The sequence below is a fragment of the Chlorocebus sabaeus genome, chromosome 3 (assembly GCF_047675955.1).
Source record: "Chlorocebus sabaeus isolate Y175 chromosome 3, mChlSab1.0.hap1, whole genome shotgun sequence".
In the NCBI taxonomy this organism is placed as follows: domain Eukaryota; kingdom Metazoa; phylum Chordata; class Mammalia; order Primates; family Cercopithecidae; genus Chlorocebus; species Chlorocebus sabaeus.
The window spans coordinates 22,361,628-22,378,720 of record NC_132906.1 but is presented as its reverse complement, the minus strand read 5'-3'; the positions used below and the strand labels follow the sequence as shown (position 1 = coordinate 22,378,720).

Here is a 17,093-nt window from a genome sequence, read left to right as displayed (position 1 = left end):
GTCTGTAATAGGTTGTTTGGTGACTACAGCTCGCCTTTAACAGGTTGTTTGGTGACCACAGCTATGCCTTCCCTGGTTTAAACTCTTTGGCTCATTTCTTCTTGTTTACTATGGACTGAAATGCTATAACGAATGACTTCTCAGAGCTTAGGCTAGGCCCTGCAATTGGTTCATCCTTTTTCTTAGGAGAAATTATGTCCACAATAATAGCTAATTAACGTGCCAAGTGCACATACTATGTGCATGCACTATCCTCACAACTACATCCAGTTTTCATCTTTGAGAAAAATAAGGTTTAGAGAGATTAAGAACCTTGTTTAACACCCTGAAGCTAGTAGATTCAGCACTCAAACCTAGGTCTGCAACTCAAAACTCCATGCCTTTAAGCACCAAACCATACTGCCATGCCTAGAATGGAGGAGAAAGATCAGAATGTTCTCTCTTGGCATAATTTAGCAGCGGCAAGTGGGTTTTAGCCCCTGGATAGTGTGGTGAGGTGGTTTGCTTGAAGAAGCAACCATAGTTTGTCTTTTCAAATTTCCTGAAATGCAGGGAGATTTCCACCCCCACTCCCTAAGCAAGAAAGGACAGAAGAAATACCCCTGCTTCTGTCTACCCAAGGCATTTATACCTCCAGGGAACAGGAGCAAAGGAGCTCAGCACACTTGGCTCCAGCCTCAATTTCGCCCTCAGCCAGCCAATCCCCCATGGGCTCATCTTCTCCTCACTGGTGTAGTCAACCTTCTAGAGCAGTCTCTTTCCCTGGGCAGGGAGAGGCCCCACAGGGGTCCTGCTGAGCCAGGAACCACGAGGGCAAGGATTTCCAATTCCCTGAGAACTATAGCAAGCAAATCAGTCACACATCGAAAGCCACATTTTGCAGTCATTTTTATTGGTAAGAAAATGAGTGCTTTGATCTGCATCTCTCTGTCTTATTTCTCAATTGAGTTCAAATTCAGAGGGATGTAGAGGGTTTTTAATTGGCCTCTCATACAAAGAATGAGAGTGAATTTTGGAAGCATACAGACCTAGATTTGAATCCTAGCTCTTCACTTACTAGCTATATGACTTTGGTCCAGTTACTCAAATTCTCTGAGCTTCAATTCCCTCAGCTTCAAAGCATTAGTCATAATACCCACTTCACAGGGCTCTTTTAACAGTTATATGATGTAAAGTATATAAATCTATGCACCTAATAAGTATTTAACAATTGTTAGTTTCTTTCCTTCTTTTCTCTTCCTCTTAGTCACAATTCAACTTTCATGAGTTATTTTTATTAAAGAAATATATTTCCTAGTCTGTAATCCTTTATTACAAATATTTAAGTTGATTTTATGATACCTCATGGATATTGGCAATAAGACTAAACTTTTATAAATAAGTCTTACTGAGTTGCTATCTTCTGTAGGTTTGGTCTTCATAGCTTAAATCTTTGAGAAGATTTATCCTACTGGAAGCAATACATCTGATGTGATTATTTCAGCAGCATACAAACTTTTTAATTGTATGATTTGGTTGTAGTAATTAGGCCCTTTAAAGGAACTTCAAAACAGAAATTTGAACATGTAAGCAATGTTAAACTTTTTAGAATCCGAAGTTATTGTTTTGCCTTCAACGTATAATACTATTTAGAGAAAGTAAAAAAGGGATAAAATATTTTTAGATTTGAAGCAACAATCTTTCAGATTTCATTATTCAATTCTTTTACATTTGTTCTGATGAGAGAACTAAAAGCTCAGCCTTCAGAGGTCACACAATGTTGCTTGCCCAATGAGTCCATGATTAAATGTCTTCTCACATAGAAAGAGAGCAAAAACAAACAAACAAACAAACAGCTGACAGATGAGAACTGAACATTTCTCACTGATGTACAGCATGACTGTTCGTTTGGAGGTGAAAATGACAAACAGGTGTGTGACATTGGCTTCAATAAGTACTCAATCCCCATGAGTAGATCATGGCAGCTCTGCCTTTAGGCTCTGTGCTTAAGCAACTTTCTGGTCCAAGAGAGAAGATGTGCCTTACCAGGGCCCTTTGAACACAGGGTTTACAAAGGCTCTACCTCAGGATGTAACAAGCTGTCATGGAGGCAAAGACTAAGTTAGACAGATCCATGGAGATTTTGGCTTAATTCCTGGCTCAAAGCTTAAACTCAGCAGTGCTAACGACGACAGGAGACAGTGGCAGTCCCAGGTGATACTGAGCATTACCCAGGGCATCTTGGTCCCTTCTCTTGGGTATAGGTGATGGTAATATTACCCTTCTCCAACATGGACTTGCTCAGTGCTGAATGCTGCCTTTCCTTCACCTTTAGATTTCTTTCTGCATTGGCTCCAGATCAAGGAAAAGTGAAATAACAGAAAATAACTCTAAGTGTTTCCTTGAATTCTTGGAGATTGTTTGCCCTGAACCAATGAGGAAGAAGAGTCTGCTGGTGGTGAGAGGGGCACACCAGCTGGTTTTTTCTGTGCCTGCAGTCCATCCTCAACTATCCCCTCAGATGCCCATCTTTGTTTCCCAAACTCAACACAATTCTTTAAGAAGGGTAACAAAAGTGTGGCCCTCCCCACTCTCCTGTTGGCCTAGAAGTCAGAAAAGGGAAAATAGAACAGAAACAGGGAGTTGGTATGAAGTCCCAAATTCCACCCCACTGTAGTCATACTCTTAGTTTTAAAGGATGCTAACTCAGTATTTAACCTTCCTCCTTATAATGACATAAGGGGTTATAACTGCCATAACTTTGAACCGCCACCAGGGTTGGGGATTTGAAACAAAGTAAAGATGCCATTTCTATTTTTTTTTTTTTTTTTTTTTTTTTTTTTTTAAGAGAGCAGCAAGCTGTGACTATCTTCAGTATGTAGTTTTTGAAGTGTGATAGAAGTTATTCCATTCAAAAGAAACTTAATCAATTTTTCTACAGTAATTAGTGGAAAATCATATGAGATTGTATGAAAGTTATGCACCATCTGTTTAGTGACTGCCTTTGACATTGCTAATTGAAATAACTTATTGGAGCAGTAAAATGCTATTGAATGTTCCTTGCCTGGAACATGCTCAGGTTGCCAGCATTAGACAGAAAGAACTGTAAGATATAAGTAGGTGTGAGGCTGTTGAGGTCATGCTTCTTTTAGAATTAAGTTTATCTGAGATTTTAAAGTACAAAAACATTTCAATAGTATATCCAATATTTCAATTGTATAACAGAACACATACGCCCTGTGACAGGGCATGTCACTGTGACAAAAGTTAGTACACCATAGCAGCAATCTTGGCATTTGCATTTTTCAGGTTTAACAAGAAAAGGACTCTAACAGATATGGATATTCAAGGCCAATCTTATGGAGGCTGATGATTTGTTAAATAATTTATTAAAGTGCACTAACTCTGAAATTATAATGTACCCCAATGTGTATACACAGGTATCAGCTACAAGTACAGAGGTCTGCAGACAGGCTTTCTTTAATTAGGAGAAACTGGATGAAGCAGGAACACAGTTGACTATGCTTTTTAAAACAAAAAAAATCAAAAAGCAATTTCATTATCATATTAAATTTTTCACATATATAAGGTACAATACAATATGAAATGAAAGTTGAAGAAATGTGCCTAACTAGAACATGATCATTCACGTTTCAACCATTACCAGTAGCCAGTGCTACTGCAAGAAGACCAAGTCTGCTTTCTTTCCCATCCTTGAACACTTTTGAGTTATCCCCTGTGCTTTTTGATTACAGACAAGTCCCAGATCTTTATCCTGTTTATGGTACCTCCAGGAGCCCAGCATGAAATTCCCTCCACTGCTTCCTCTCCTGTCCCTCTTTCCGGAAGGCTCCTGAAGGTTTCATTTTGTTGCCTGCTCAGTCTCAAGTAGTCCCCATCACTGACTCAAGTTTTCTATCATTTCATCACTGAGCTCTGATACTGAGTAATGAAGCATAAGACAAGATACTACAACTAATGCAACAGTTCAGCTCAGGAAGGAAGTTGCATCTCATCAAAGTTTTGAGGGAAGGAGAATAGAGTCCTGTAAACCAAAACACCAGTGACGGCCTAATAGTGTTCCTACCTTTGTGAGATGTCACAGAGTCAGTATCATTGACAGCTCATCCTCTTCTGAAGGAGAGCTGTTTACTCATCTCTTGGGAAGGTTCAAACTATTTTTTTTTCCTATTCTGCAATCTGTCCTTTTCAAGGCCAGACACAGAGTGAGAAGAATGAGACCTGGTCACAAACATCTCTTTCCTCCTAGTTTCTCACCCTTGATCATTTCCTTCCAGTCAGGAAAGTTACTTTCTAGCTCACTGAACACATTCAATGGCTTCCCCACTTCCTCCTTGAACAACGATTACAGCAAGCATAGAACCAATTCACTTCATGCCAATTTTGTGACTCACAAAGGGCACTCTTCTTATTTTTGTTACTTTGAAAATATTTGGGTTTGTGGGAAATGTCTTGGAGGGTTTGCTTTTATTATTTCCTTGCACAGGGCGTTCTCAGTGCCTGGCCTCCTCTTACATTTAGGTGACAATTAGGGTCCATGCACGGTGTGTAACATCACTTCATAGCCGCCTCTTCTCTTTCCTGATTTCCATTAAGCAGAGTTATTTACATTGTTTAGTTTTGTTTCTAACCATAAGAAAATACAGTCATGAAGGCAAAAGTGCTCACAATTCTTGGCTGTGCTTCCCTCCAGTCAGTGGCAGAGAACACCTATAGTCCCCCAGCTCCCACTCAGGCTCTCACCTGAGGTGAGAAAACATATCCGCTCATGGTGGAAAATCCAAAACAGGGACAAAAAAGCATTCCTGAGCCAGAAGCAGAGTCTTCATGGTGTTGCTGATCACTCACATCGCCCCTCCAGCCTGTGCCCTGCTGGGCTCTGGGCCTGAATCTTCTCAACACTGTGTGTCTCAGGGCTTGGCCTGGTCAATCTTTGCCCATAGTTCAAGACATAAACTGGTTACCACACAACCTTCCTTTTACCCCAAATGTTGCATAAGATGAAGATGAAACTATGCATGTGGTCATAACCTGGCACCCACATGTGAGGTTCATGTCAGTGAAACTTTTGAAGAATGAGAAAGTGGCTGGGTAGGGCAGTGGTAGCAGGTAAGGCAGTAGCACCAATGACTTCCATAAACAAATAGCAAATTCCATCCTTCCAGGCTTGGAAAATAGCAATCTCATTCTTTTTTCCTTAGGTAAACATTTAAAAGTAAAATATCTGGAACCACACACTGGACAAAGAGACATTTGTTTTCTTTTTCTTTTTAAAAATAATCAAATAAGAAAAATTATTAACAGAAAAGAGATTGAGCATAAATGCCCAATATCATAAAAAAGATTTGTACTTAATACACATCTCAAACAAAGTTAAAGTGTCCTAAAAACATTTAGCATTTCAAACTAAGATATTTGCAGAAAGTGTAAGAAACTAACAAACAGTTTTTGGTTTTTTTTCCTCCTCTAATGCAAAATTGCTTTTGTTGTTTGCTCATAAGATCAAGTTGCCCCTTTTTGGCACAGACAGGGGATGATATTTTAAACTGAACTGAATCAAATAAAAGATGCTGGTGGTTTCTTCCTCTTTAGGGCGTAGACCAGCCAGGGCCTTGCCAGGCCTTGGGTCTTCCCAGGGTCACCTAGGGTCATTTCCTGACCACGGAGCAGGCACTATGAAGGGACACAGTATTACTTTGATATCTTTGCTTCAGAGCTTCCAGGGCACAGGCTTTCATTTGAGTTTCTGGCTGGCAAGTTCCCAGAAATATGGTCTTTTAGCCAATATAACCCACCTCAATATCGTCCCAAAGGATTCTAAAATAGATGTTAGCCAATCAGGTTTGTAACTAGTACCAGTTTCCCCCCAACCCTTCTTCTTGAACTGTAGCTCTTTCTGGAAAGCAAGCAATTACTACTGAGAAATTATTTGTTTCAAACCCATGAGCAGAGTGCAGAAACAGTATTTTGAGCAGGATGCCAGTATTGTGATGTTTGTTCAACCATTAACATATTACAGTTTTGGGTTGAATAGCTGAAGGTCACCTAGAAAGACGGGGACAAGGATTTTGAACCAGAAACACAGATTAGAGAATTTGACCGATTGTTTAATTTTTCAGATGACATTCAGAAAGTTTAGGATTATTAAATCTGGCCTGAGCTAAAGTTTTTGTTTCAGTATCTGGGAGGAAACGTTTTGCTAAGCAAATTAAGAGTATAATAAAATTATGTAGTCCATTTTAACCTACTAAAAAGAATAAGGTATAACTATTTTCTTTTTGTTTTATTTCTATAGGTCATTGCTTTGTTTTATAGTGAAAACAATTTTATTTCACATAGTGATTCATGTAACTTTTTTATGATAGTAAGAGAATGAAAGAGTATGTTTAGAAAGACTTGAAATTGAGTGGCAGAAGATTTTGTTTCAACATCTCACTTCTTGATCCAGCTCCATATTTTAAAATTAATTTTTATTATATTCAGTCAGTATTGGTATAATTATATTATGATTGTAGGTAATTTGATGAAAAATAGCATCAAATCTAATAGGACTAGGAATGACTACATTATAACATATTATGTCTTTGAATCAGCAGTACTATATCAAACTACTTTTTCTTTACATTAATTACTGTCCTCTTTTCAGAGTACAGCTGAAATAATTTCCTTTTTGGGAAGCCAAAAGGCAAAGCAGAATTGTTTCTCAGTTTAAGCAGCAGGACATTTCATATTCAAGGTGTAAGGTGTGAGGCAAGAACCAGGTGAGATGGGCCAGGAATGTGGCAGCAGGTAAGAGCCAAGCAGCTCAGCAACCAGACAGCAAGAACCCACTGTGTCTGGAAGAGGTGACCCCAGCTGGTCCCCACTATTGAGACAAGGGTAAGGTTTTCTTGAGTCTGACTCAGCCAAGAAGACCCAAGGAACAAATATTGGTGAAGCACAGGATAATCATGATTTATTATCCAAACGGGCGCACCTTTGATTCTGAAAGAAGATGCTGTTAGTATTGATGCTAAGACAAAAGGCATACACCAAGCCTACTCCAGGCAACATAGGACTTCCAGTCACCCAGGTAGAATCTAGACAGAGCTGTACAGTTTCCCCATCAGAAAAACTTCAAGCAGAGAAAATCATTTACCAGCATTTTCATTTATAAGTCAGGCGGTTAAGGTGTGGGCTGTGAAGGAAACTTTCTCAAAGGCTGACAGCAAGTTACTGGCAGAATTGGGACTAGAACTAGAATTTTCTGCTCCCAGTTCAGTGTTTTTCTATCGTACCACATATTTGCATAATGTTTTATTCTTTTCAAAGTATGATCACAACCTCATGTAGCCCCAAGTTTCCATAGGTCACAGCATTCAGGAATATAAACAGTCACAACAATAACAAACTGTTTTCCTGGTTCCTTCTCTACTTGTGGTTTCAAAAATTCCAGTTTTACTTTAAATTCCCATTAAACAATTCCTAGGAGTCTCCTGGAGTCAGCTCATGTTTGTTCATGAATAAAATCCTCCCTCCACTATGTGGAATCCATCCTTCCCCTCGGCACCCTCACACTAGGGCAGCAGAAACACCATGTGCTGGTCTGGAGGCAGAGCTGGGCTCGAGTCCCTTGCCAGTATTATGACCTTGAATACAACATTTAAGGCCTAACATTCTTCTAGGCCTGTATTTCTGTAAAATTGGCCCTTTGAAGAATTACTTTATCTACCTGTAACCACTAAATGAAATAAAGTAGAGTTGATTCTCATTGTTTGTGGCAGTTCCACTCCATAAAGTCACTCCAAATACTGAATTAGCAAACACTGAACCAAGTTCCTCATGGAAATACAGAGTTAGGTTCCTGTGAGTTACTGGTCACAATACTTTTGCCAACCAATCAATACAATTCCCTTGTTTTACGTGTGTTTCTGTTTAAAGGCATTTTATTCAATATATTTGACTGATTCTTTGACATTAAACTCCTAGCCAACAGCACTATAACTCATGCCTGGTGGAGATTTATCTAATCATGTATTCTCTGTAAGGCAGATCACAGCCTCCTTGCACGCAGGAATGCCAGACAGCACTTTAGCACTAGCTTGGAGGCTACTTGAAACAGTGAAATATCTACAAAAATGCAAAAAAAAAAAAAAAAAAATGTGGTACAGAATAGACCACCACAAGGACCCCAGTTTATGGTATGAGAGCTGAAACTAAAAGGCAAAGCGTCAGGAGGAAGGTGCATTCTCACTGGGGAACTTAAATTATCCTCTGCTCTGTGCTTGTCCATGAATGACCATGAAAGCATTGCAAGTATTGATTTTGGAGTCATAAATAAATTTTAGCAAGTAGATGAATGCAGAATTTTGTGAATAGTAAGGAGCGACCATATATAAAGAGCTTAGCACAGTTCATGTCATGAAACTCCCTAATCGATGTTCACTGTTGTCGTTCTTGTGTGGTTCTTGTTAGTGAGGAAAAGCCCCCTACCAAGTCCTAAGACACAGGAAAGTCACCTCTACCAAAGGAGATACTGTGTTCTCCAGGACAAACAGTAGGCGGGTCTAGCTCATTGATGAAGCCTTGCATCCCACATAAGAAAAATGTTATAAATTTTTCCTTAGAGGTTCCACATTTCACCAATTAATGGGCTCCTAGTGAGCCCATTCCAGGTTCTCTAGAGTTAAACACTACTGAAGCCTTAAGTGAACATCATGTGGGTCTGAAATTAAACATCCCTTTCCCCTCCTGGGCCCCAGCTCTCTACATCTCACCCTCACCAGGTGTTTATGTTATGTGTGCAAGTGCATGCTACAACAGAATGAATGAATGACCCAACATCAAATTCACACTCAAACTTGTACACTTCCCAGTGTCTCATACAAACGGTGCATTCAGATTTTCATCTCCCTCTTCTTAGTTTTTGTTTCTCAAGTTTCTCCTTTAACTTTCTCTGTGCCCTTGCATGTTCTCTCCTATTCTTGGAGCATGTTCTTGAAGTGAATTTATTCCTCCTTTGACTGCCCTCAAGGTTTTCTCTTTCCCTCTCCTCCTTGAGGCTTTGTTTTCTGGCTTATTCACTGTCTCAAGTTCCAATTTCTCCCTCCTCCAGCAGATCCCCTTTCTGCAGATCTTTCTATAATTGAGCTTGTTTTTTTCCTCTGGCTGTCTTAACTTCCAAGAATGGCCTCCTCCTCGGCTTGCCCTTTCCTCCCTTGTGGCCCTCGGATGGGGCTGTTTTCTCTGGGGCAGGCCCAGACTGTCGCCTTTCCTCAGCAGGGAGGTGTCTTCTCCCTGCTGTTTTCTTCCTGTGCTTTTTGTTTAGTCCTAGCGGCTCTCTCAGTTTCCCACTTCCCCTTCCTCTCTTATCTTCATCTAAATCCATCACCCTTGACTCATGTGATTTGTAGCTTTCCATTTTGCAAAAATTGGACTGTCTTAAAATAGGCTGTACTTGAACACTCTGTGTACCTCCCTTACAGAACAGTGCATTATTACATGAATCTGGATACACTGCAAGTCACATCCTGACCTCTAAATTGCAACTCCTCGCAGGCCAGCCTGTTGTGATTGCCTACCAGTGATGTGCCTTTTGTCTTCCAATACCAGACTCAGAAAGACCTGATGCAGTTACTTACAGTTCCAGAATTTTAAATATTATGCCCAAACATTAATTTGCTCTGTGATTTAGGTACTATGATCTTTGCTGCTTTCACTTCCTGTACCCTGCTCCACTTACCCACTCCACTCTCTAATTACTCTCCCATAACTGCTCTCCTTAGCATTGCCAAGCACTTCCTAAAACATCCATCCAATGGCCTTGCCTTGGTACCATTCTCCTTTCCTTCTCAGCAGCATTCAACACTGTTCATTCTTCCTTCAATAAATAGTCATTAAGTGTTTCTCTGTATCAAGCACTGTTCTAGGCACTTAGGATAGGTTAATAAAACAAAGATCTCTGCCTTTGTAAAGGTTATATTTTATTGGTGTAGAGAGGCAGACACTATACAACATATAAAATTGTAAATTATTAGTAGTGGTTATTAATTAACTACATAGACAAATTAGTAAGTAAATGATCCAGTGTTAATAAACAAAAGCTAGAGAAAAAAGGAAAAATAGGGCAGGGTAGGGAGTCACAGAGGTGCAGGTAGGAGGAGGTTTTGGTGTTGTAAGGGCAGTTGGGTACATTTCACTGAGAAGGTGACAGAGGCTTGCAGGAGGAGAGAGAGCCATGTGGACCTCGGAGAGCGGGTGCTCCAGGTAGAAGCTATAGCCAGTGCTAAGGCCCTAACTTAGGACACGTCTGTGTGTTCAGGGAGCAGCAAGGAGGCCAGGTGACTAGAAAGGAAAAAGCTGAGGAAGGCTCATAGCAAGGGGTCAGAGAGCTACAGAACCCAGGCCATCTAAGGCCTTGTAGGCCACTGTTGATCACACTCTCCCTTGGCCTCCATACAAACGCTCTGTGCTGGTTCTCTCCTTAGTTTATTTCCTCGTTTCCATCTCCAGGCACTCCTGTCCTTGGCCAGTCCCTACACTGTTGGGTTTTCCAGGTGTCTTTTTCGCATCCTTCTCTGCTCCCTCACCATCTCTCAATTTTTGATCATATCTACTTCCTTGACTTCTACTACAACTAATTCCTAGAACTTTTTCCAAGTCACACCTGCCTCCAAGGTCCTGTTTCTAACTCGGTATCTCTCTAACATCTCACACTCAGCATGTGACATCAGCTTTCTCTCAAGCCAGTCATTCCTGGGGTCCTTTCTATTTCCATTAATGGCAACTCTATTTCCTCGGCCACTTGGGTTTCAAATCTTATAGTTGTCATTTTCCTCTTTACCTAATCAGTGTTTAAGGGCTCTTAAATCTATCTTCAAAAAAGGAAACTTCACATGAGGATCATATATCCAATAGCATTAACTACAGTTCACCAGGTCACTTTTAGACCTTTATGATATTGTCATATTTGCTTACCTGAGTTCTGTATTACAAACAACATTCTCATAATGAGTCTAACAAATCAGAAACTAACTTTGCTTTATGCTTGAATCATTCAAAAGATTATAATAAAAGGCAATTCCAAGGTAAACAATAAAAAGGCAATTCCAAGGTAAACAATTCTTGTCTACCTTGTCAACTACGCACAGTAGCTATAGTTTTGTAAAAACGGACAGAAAAACGGGACTTGGGTTGCAAGCTTTTCTTTTGGTGCGAGAAACTTCAGATCCTGCCGTTTGCTGGGCCTTCCCTGGCCCTTGTTCATCATTTGGGTGGCCACGCTGCAGCTCCTGCCTGGCACTTTGATTCAGCAGTTTATCCTAGATCCATTCAGGAAGGAATTCGAGGAACAAGCAAAATCCCTGGAAGTAATTTGTTGAAAGTAACCCATCCACCCTCCAACCTAATGAAAGATTTCATGGCCTACAAGTCTGAGTAACTCACAACCAGCTTCCACTGCTGAAGTCCAGTTTTCAATAGAAAGTCCATCCTTCACCCTATTCCTTCTTGCGCCACGGGTATTTTATTTACTCTTTCTCCAGACATTGTTATTTTCTGTGGCACTTCTTTTGCAATAACAAGAAGTCAGGTTAATTGCCTTCCCTGCATATCTCTTCCGTTCTCTCCCTCCCTCACTCCTATCTCTCTCCTGAGAAGCCACTGAATGGCCTACATTTAGACAAACCAAGAAAGACACAGTTAGACGCAGCTTCTCCCTCTTAACAAGTGTTATTTCTCCCTCTTACGGGCACTGCCCTTCCTGAAGCACATAAATTCTCCTTTCCTGTTTGCAAAACTGTCCACTCTTCCTCCTTTGGGAAGAGGTAGGCAGGCTCCAAGGAGGGGCTATGCTCACTGCTTGTGGCACGAGCTCTGTGTTCTGTTGGCCAAGATTCAAAACCAGCACTGGAACAAGACAGCATCAGCCACGGGGTCCCTGTGCAGGGTCCCTGTCCATCCCGACAAATGGACGACTCACTTCCAGAGACTAGCTACTCAGCAGCCACGCCCAAGAGACTCCGACAGCGTCCTAACATCAGGGCTAAGGCACTGGGGGGTTTGATGGTTCTGAGGCACTCGTGGAGAGAGGACAGGGGTAGGAGGTAGAGGAGAGAAGAAAGCCAGGCTTGGACAAATAAGGCCAGAGGGGATTTCTCCCTTCCCAAGGAGCTCCCAGCCACCACACAAAGAGTTTCTGGGCCTCACAAAGGCTTTTCCCAGCTCACCAGCCTGTCCGACCACAGCCTAACAGTGAGACCAGAACAGATACATCCTTAAAGCACTTAGGCTTACTGCAAAAAGCCAGCATAGGTGTGGGAAGAGTCCAGTTTATTTGGGCTAGGGTCTATGGGCTGCGGTTTCCTCACACTTGATCTTAGCCTACAGGCTGAGAATTGACTAGGTTGTGATTTCTCAATCAAATTTTGTTGGGAGCTCTGACTCTGAATTCGAGTGCCACTGGCTGCTGTATCTGCTTTGTATCAACTCCAGGTGCTCCTTCCGCACCTAAGTCTGAGGTTTAAGAAGCACAGTAAAGCTGCTATGAATTCCCAGCTATGGGAACTTTCCTCAAAGCCTCATTGTCTAAACTGTGAACCTCATCATAACCTCAGTTCTGCCTAGCTCCTAACTAGTAGGTTTCACAATTTGATGTCCTCTTGCTGTGCTGTCCCACTTGGAACTGGTAAATGAGTTCTGGGCAGGTATCCTTGGCCTGTGATCCCTGTAAAAACCAGACTTGCAGAATTGTTTTCAGGCACGCAGAAGGGCTTTGACCTCTAATAGCCAGGAAGGGAGCCTGGGCATACAGGATATTCCCTAAGTATAATGGGATCTGGCAACGGGCTGTAGGGTGGGAAAATGTACAAGGGGAGGAGATGCTTGTATGTAAATATAGAGACTCATCTAGATTCCAGGGGTATATATTTGATGGAGCAAAAATCCTTGAGAAGGCACAGTTGAAACATCCTTTGTTGGCCTGACATATTCTGTCACTGTTTGAAACTAGGAAAACCTCATTGACCAATCTGATTAGCAAATATTAATTAACTAATTCGGTGAAAATGTATTTAACTCAAATGAGCAACAGATGTAATGTTCCATTGTACACTTTATTTAAATATTTATCTGGTCAATTTGGTCAACATTTTAATATTCATTATACATACGGGCATATTCTGGAAAGATACATTTGGTTTTCCAGTTTGCCATCTCTGTCAAGAGGTATCCTGGGTTATGTAGCCTGTGTCATTAGTCATTGACTAGTTAGCCTTTTAATTGTGTGAAGGAGAATGATGGGTAGGGTACGAAGAGAGAAGTTTCTGGAAATGGTGTTAAATTTTAACATAACCTCCTAAACCATCCTCTCATTTTTGCCAACCTGGACTACAAGGTCAAGTGCATAGATGTGCTTAGGAAGCCGACAGTGCCCTGTGCCCCCAGGGCCTTGGAGGTAGAAGTGTGGGTGCACTCAACTCCCACAGAGCTGACTCTGAGCTCACTGCCCAGACAGTTGCAATAAAACCCTCCTTTCACATGAAAGGAAAAAAGAAAAACATAAAACAACCCTGCTCTGTACCATATTATCCCAGGCAAGTGTAGGAAATCAAGTCTGAGTCACCCATTTAAATCCAAAGTGCTATTTTTAGTTGGCAGTGTCAGCTGTTATTTGACATTCATTCTGATGTCTAGGCCTTTTGGCCAGAGTTCTAGTCATTTGCTGATCATTAATGGAGTGGATGAGACAAGACTTATTAACAGGGTTCAGTCTGAGGGTACGAATTGGTGGCATAACGATCTCACCTCTTTTCTGCAGAATGATCAAAGCTCAGCAGCTAAGAGCCTGTGAACAAACATGACTCCCACCCACATCTTCCCATCTCCACCCTTCCAGAAATAGGCAGGCTTTTATCAAAGAGCTTTCTTGTTCGATGCTACTCTATAAACGTAATTTGGGAAAGGTACTATTTTGAAAACCAAGACATTTTTAAAAGGGGCTTTTTTCAAAAATGTAAAGCTGGACTTCACTACTGATGTGTTTATATTCACGGATCACTCAGGCTTTCTGTGTCTCAAGCTTTGTATGTATTCCCAGAAATTTGGCAACCCCTTCTTAGGGGAAGCCTCTGGAAAATGTCTTTTGTCCTCAGGCCATTCAGCAAGATCCTAGAATCTGGGGATCAGGGACTACAACCCAGAAGGCACCAGGCTCAGAACCCTGTGGGGTACTAGGCAGGAGGTAGGCTTTAGCCCCGCTCCTTGAGGTTATGTTTACTGCTAGCCCTTAGGCATCCACCATGCCTTTTGTTTAATCTGGTAGACAAAGCCTTCCTCTTGTTGATTCTCATGTTCCCAGATTCCAGCACAACACACCTGCTGACTGCCAGGAAGTGCTTTTCACCCCACGCTGACCAGTCAAGGGAATAACCACAGTCTGGGAACCAGAGAAATTCAACTGCATGTCTGAAGCAATTTAATTTATCTTAATACATTTTCATAAGTGGAAAATGTGGAGGCCAGCACTGTATAACTTAGTAAATTCAAAATATGGGCAAAAACAATCAAATCTGGTTTTTCCCTGTGTGTCAGATGATTTTTACCATATTATGTAAATGTGTTCAACCAAAGGCAAAGGCTTACGTTCTCTCAGAGCTTCGTTATCATCAGGCATTTGAGTTACCAGGAAAACAACTTGGTAATATATGTCAAAAGCCATAAAAACATGACTTTTTTGTGTGCAAGTGATTCCATTTCTTGGCATTTTTTGAAATATATCCTCAGGAAATCACCATTGCACACAAAAATTTAGATGACTGAACAATCATCTTGAAACAGACCAAATGTCCAATAAGAGGAGATTTAGGATAAGTAATGATTAATTCATGTCACAGAATACAATGCAGCCATTTAAAACCTGTATCTGTGAAGAATAGTTAATTGCATGGAGAATATTCCATATCACACCCACAAAAATGATAGAGAAAGAGAAAGAGAGGATTGAAGGGTTGATGGGGTGGGGGTGATGAGATTGGAAGCTGGGAGACAAGAGAAGAACAGAATGTGAACAGCTGTACTTCTGATATGTGGGATCACAGGGCAGGGGCAAGGTGTGGGCTATTCCCTGGAATGTCAAGATGAGCACATACACTCTCCAGAGGACTTGTCTACTGCTCTGTTGGTTGGTGTTGGTAAGCGATTCCCGAAAATTTTAGAGTACTGAGAAGCAAGGGTAAATGAAATTATGAGCAAATGGAGACCACATTTCCTCTGCTCAGAACAGGAAGTCACTCCACTTACGGGGCATTCTTGACATGTTTGATTAAACTCTTCTTTAATTAAAAATTAATACCAATGAAGAGTCCTTCATCTCCAAGTTTTCTTATAACCACAGCACTATGCATCGTCTTTCCTTCCCAGGTGCACTTCTTGAACTATCAAAGTCAACTTGCTTGTAATCTATTCACTTTTCAGCTCATTAAGACTGGGCTTTGACTTGCAGCACATCTTCGAAATTGCATTGACAAAGATCCTCAGGTGGCTTCCTAATTGACAATAGACTCTTTCATGTTCTCAACTACTTGGACCCACTTCCATTTTTAACAGCATTTAACCATTTCTTGTTGAAATTTTCTGTAACACTCTTCAAAGAGGTCATTCTCACCTGGTTCCCCTTCTCTTTCTCTCTTACCATTTCCTCTATTTCTCCTTTGCTGGCACCTCCTATTAGGCCTGGCCATTTCCACTGACCTCCTAAAAAATATCTCCTTATCTTTCAAGACTTAGCTCAAAGTTTAATACCACTGTGGAGTCTTTGTTCACCCACTCAGGTTACCTACTGGCCTCCCCAGGGGTGGACTGATGTGCAGGTTAATTAAACTTCAACATCACAGCCCTTTATTTGCAAAGACCTTGGGCCTCGTATGTTCATGAGGTCCAAGATCTTTGTAAAATTTGCAGTTCTAATCTATTTTAATTGTGACAGGTTAAGTCTAGGGTTTCTTTCTACTCTGATCAGTCCCTGATCCCCTTTGTACAAGTCTCCTCAAGTTGGGTAGCTTGGAATGGCTGAGAGCACTTTGGGGATTCAGCTTAGGGAGAGCTGAATTAGAGAATCACTTATTTGGCTTTAATAAGCTATATTTATGTGGTTTATAATCACTTCAATGTCTAGTGAAGTGACACTAGCTGTCTGGTGTAGCATTGGCTTCAAGGAATACCTCCTACTGCCCATGGGGCTGCCCTGTGCTATGACGCTCAGAGGCAGGCAAGGCCAAAGGCTACATCACAGTAAGAATGGCCTGATGTGCCTAGCACTTTGTGAAGGTACTTAGGTGAAACAAGGTTTTAAATCTATTGAGCTTCTTTCCAATCTTTAAGTATACAAACCTGTAAGAGAATGATTTGGCTTTCAATCAGATCTAATCAAAAATATCAATAATTTAAAAAAACAAAGTTCAATGAACCATGCTGGAGGAAAGGCTGAATTATGTTTCTGGTCTCTCTATAGAAAACTATATTTAAAAGTCATTGTTACACGAAGACATTATCAAAGAGTACACAGCCAATATATATGAGGAAAAATCTAACAGAGGTCTGTTAGACAGTTTGTTAAGAAAAATACCATGTAGGGTTTTTTTTCCCTCTGGATTTTGTGATGCTTATGGTATCTGTTAGATTTTTTTTTTAGTTTAAAATTTGTTGTAATTTCTTTCCTCAGTTTGAATAAAAATTCCCTTTTATACTTAAATTTATATTTGTAATTTAAAATTTTTTTCTTAAAGAGAGTTCTGCAAATCACACTAACTTCAGGTTGCACAAAATTGAGTGCCCCTGGCCTCCGCTACAGACCCCAGATAGCAGCCTCAATTCTTCACCTTGTAGCTCCATTGCTTAGACCAGGCCCAGATGCCCACTGCATGCTCAAAAAATGTTTGCTGAAAAAGATTTATCTAAATATTGATATTTAGATTAATACTTAGATAAATATTAAATATTAAAAACATTTATCTAAAATATTATGATGTCACACTTAGAGTCCACTTGATCTTAATGAGCTCAGAGAATAACAGCATTAGTACACCCTCAAAATCCAATCCCAGTTCAGAGAAATGGCC

General features: G+C 40.7%; 1 protein-coding gene across 8 annotated transcripts in view; it reads right to left on the bottom strand.

The window, feature by feature from the left end:
- Positions 1 to 17,093, bottom strand: part of LACC1 (laccase domain containing 1) — a 262,237-nt gene that overhangs the window by 117,300 nt on the left and 127,844 nt on the right. The window lies entirely within an intron of this gene.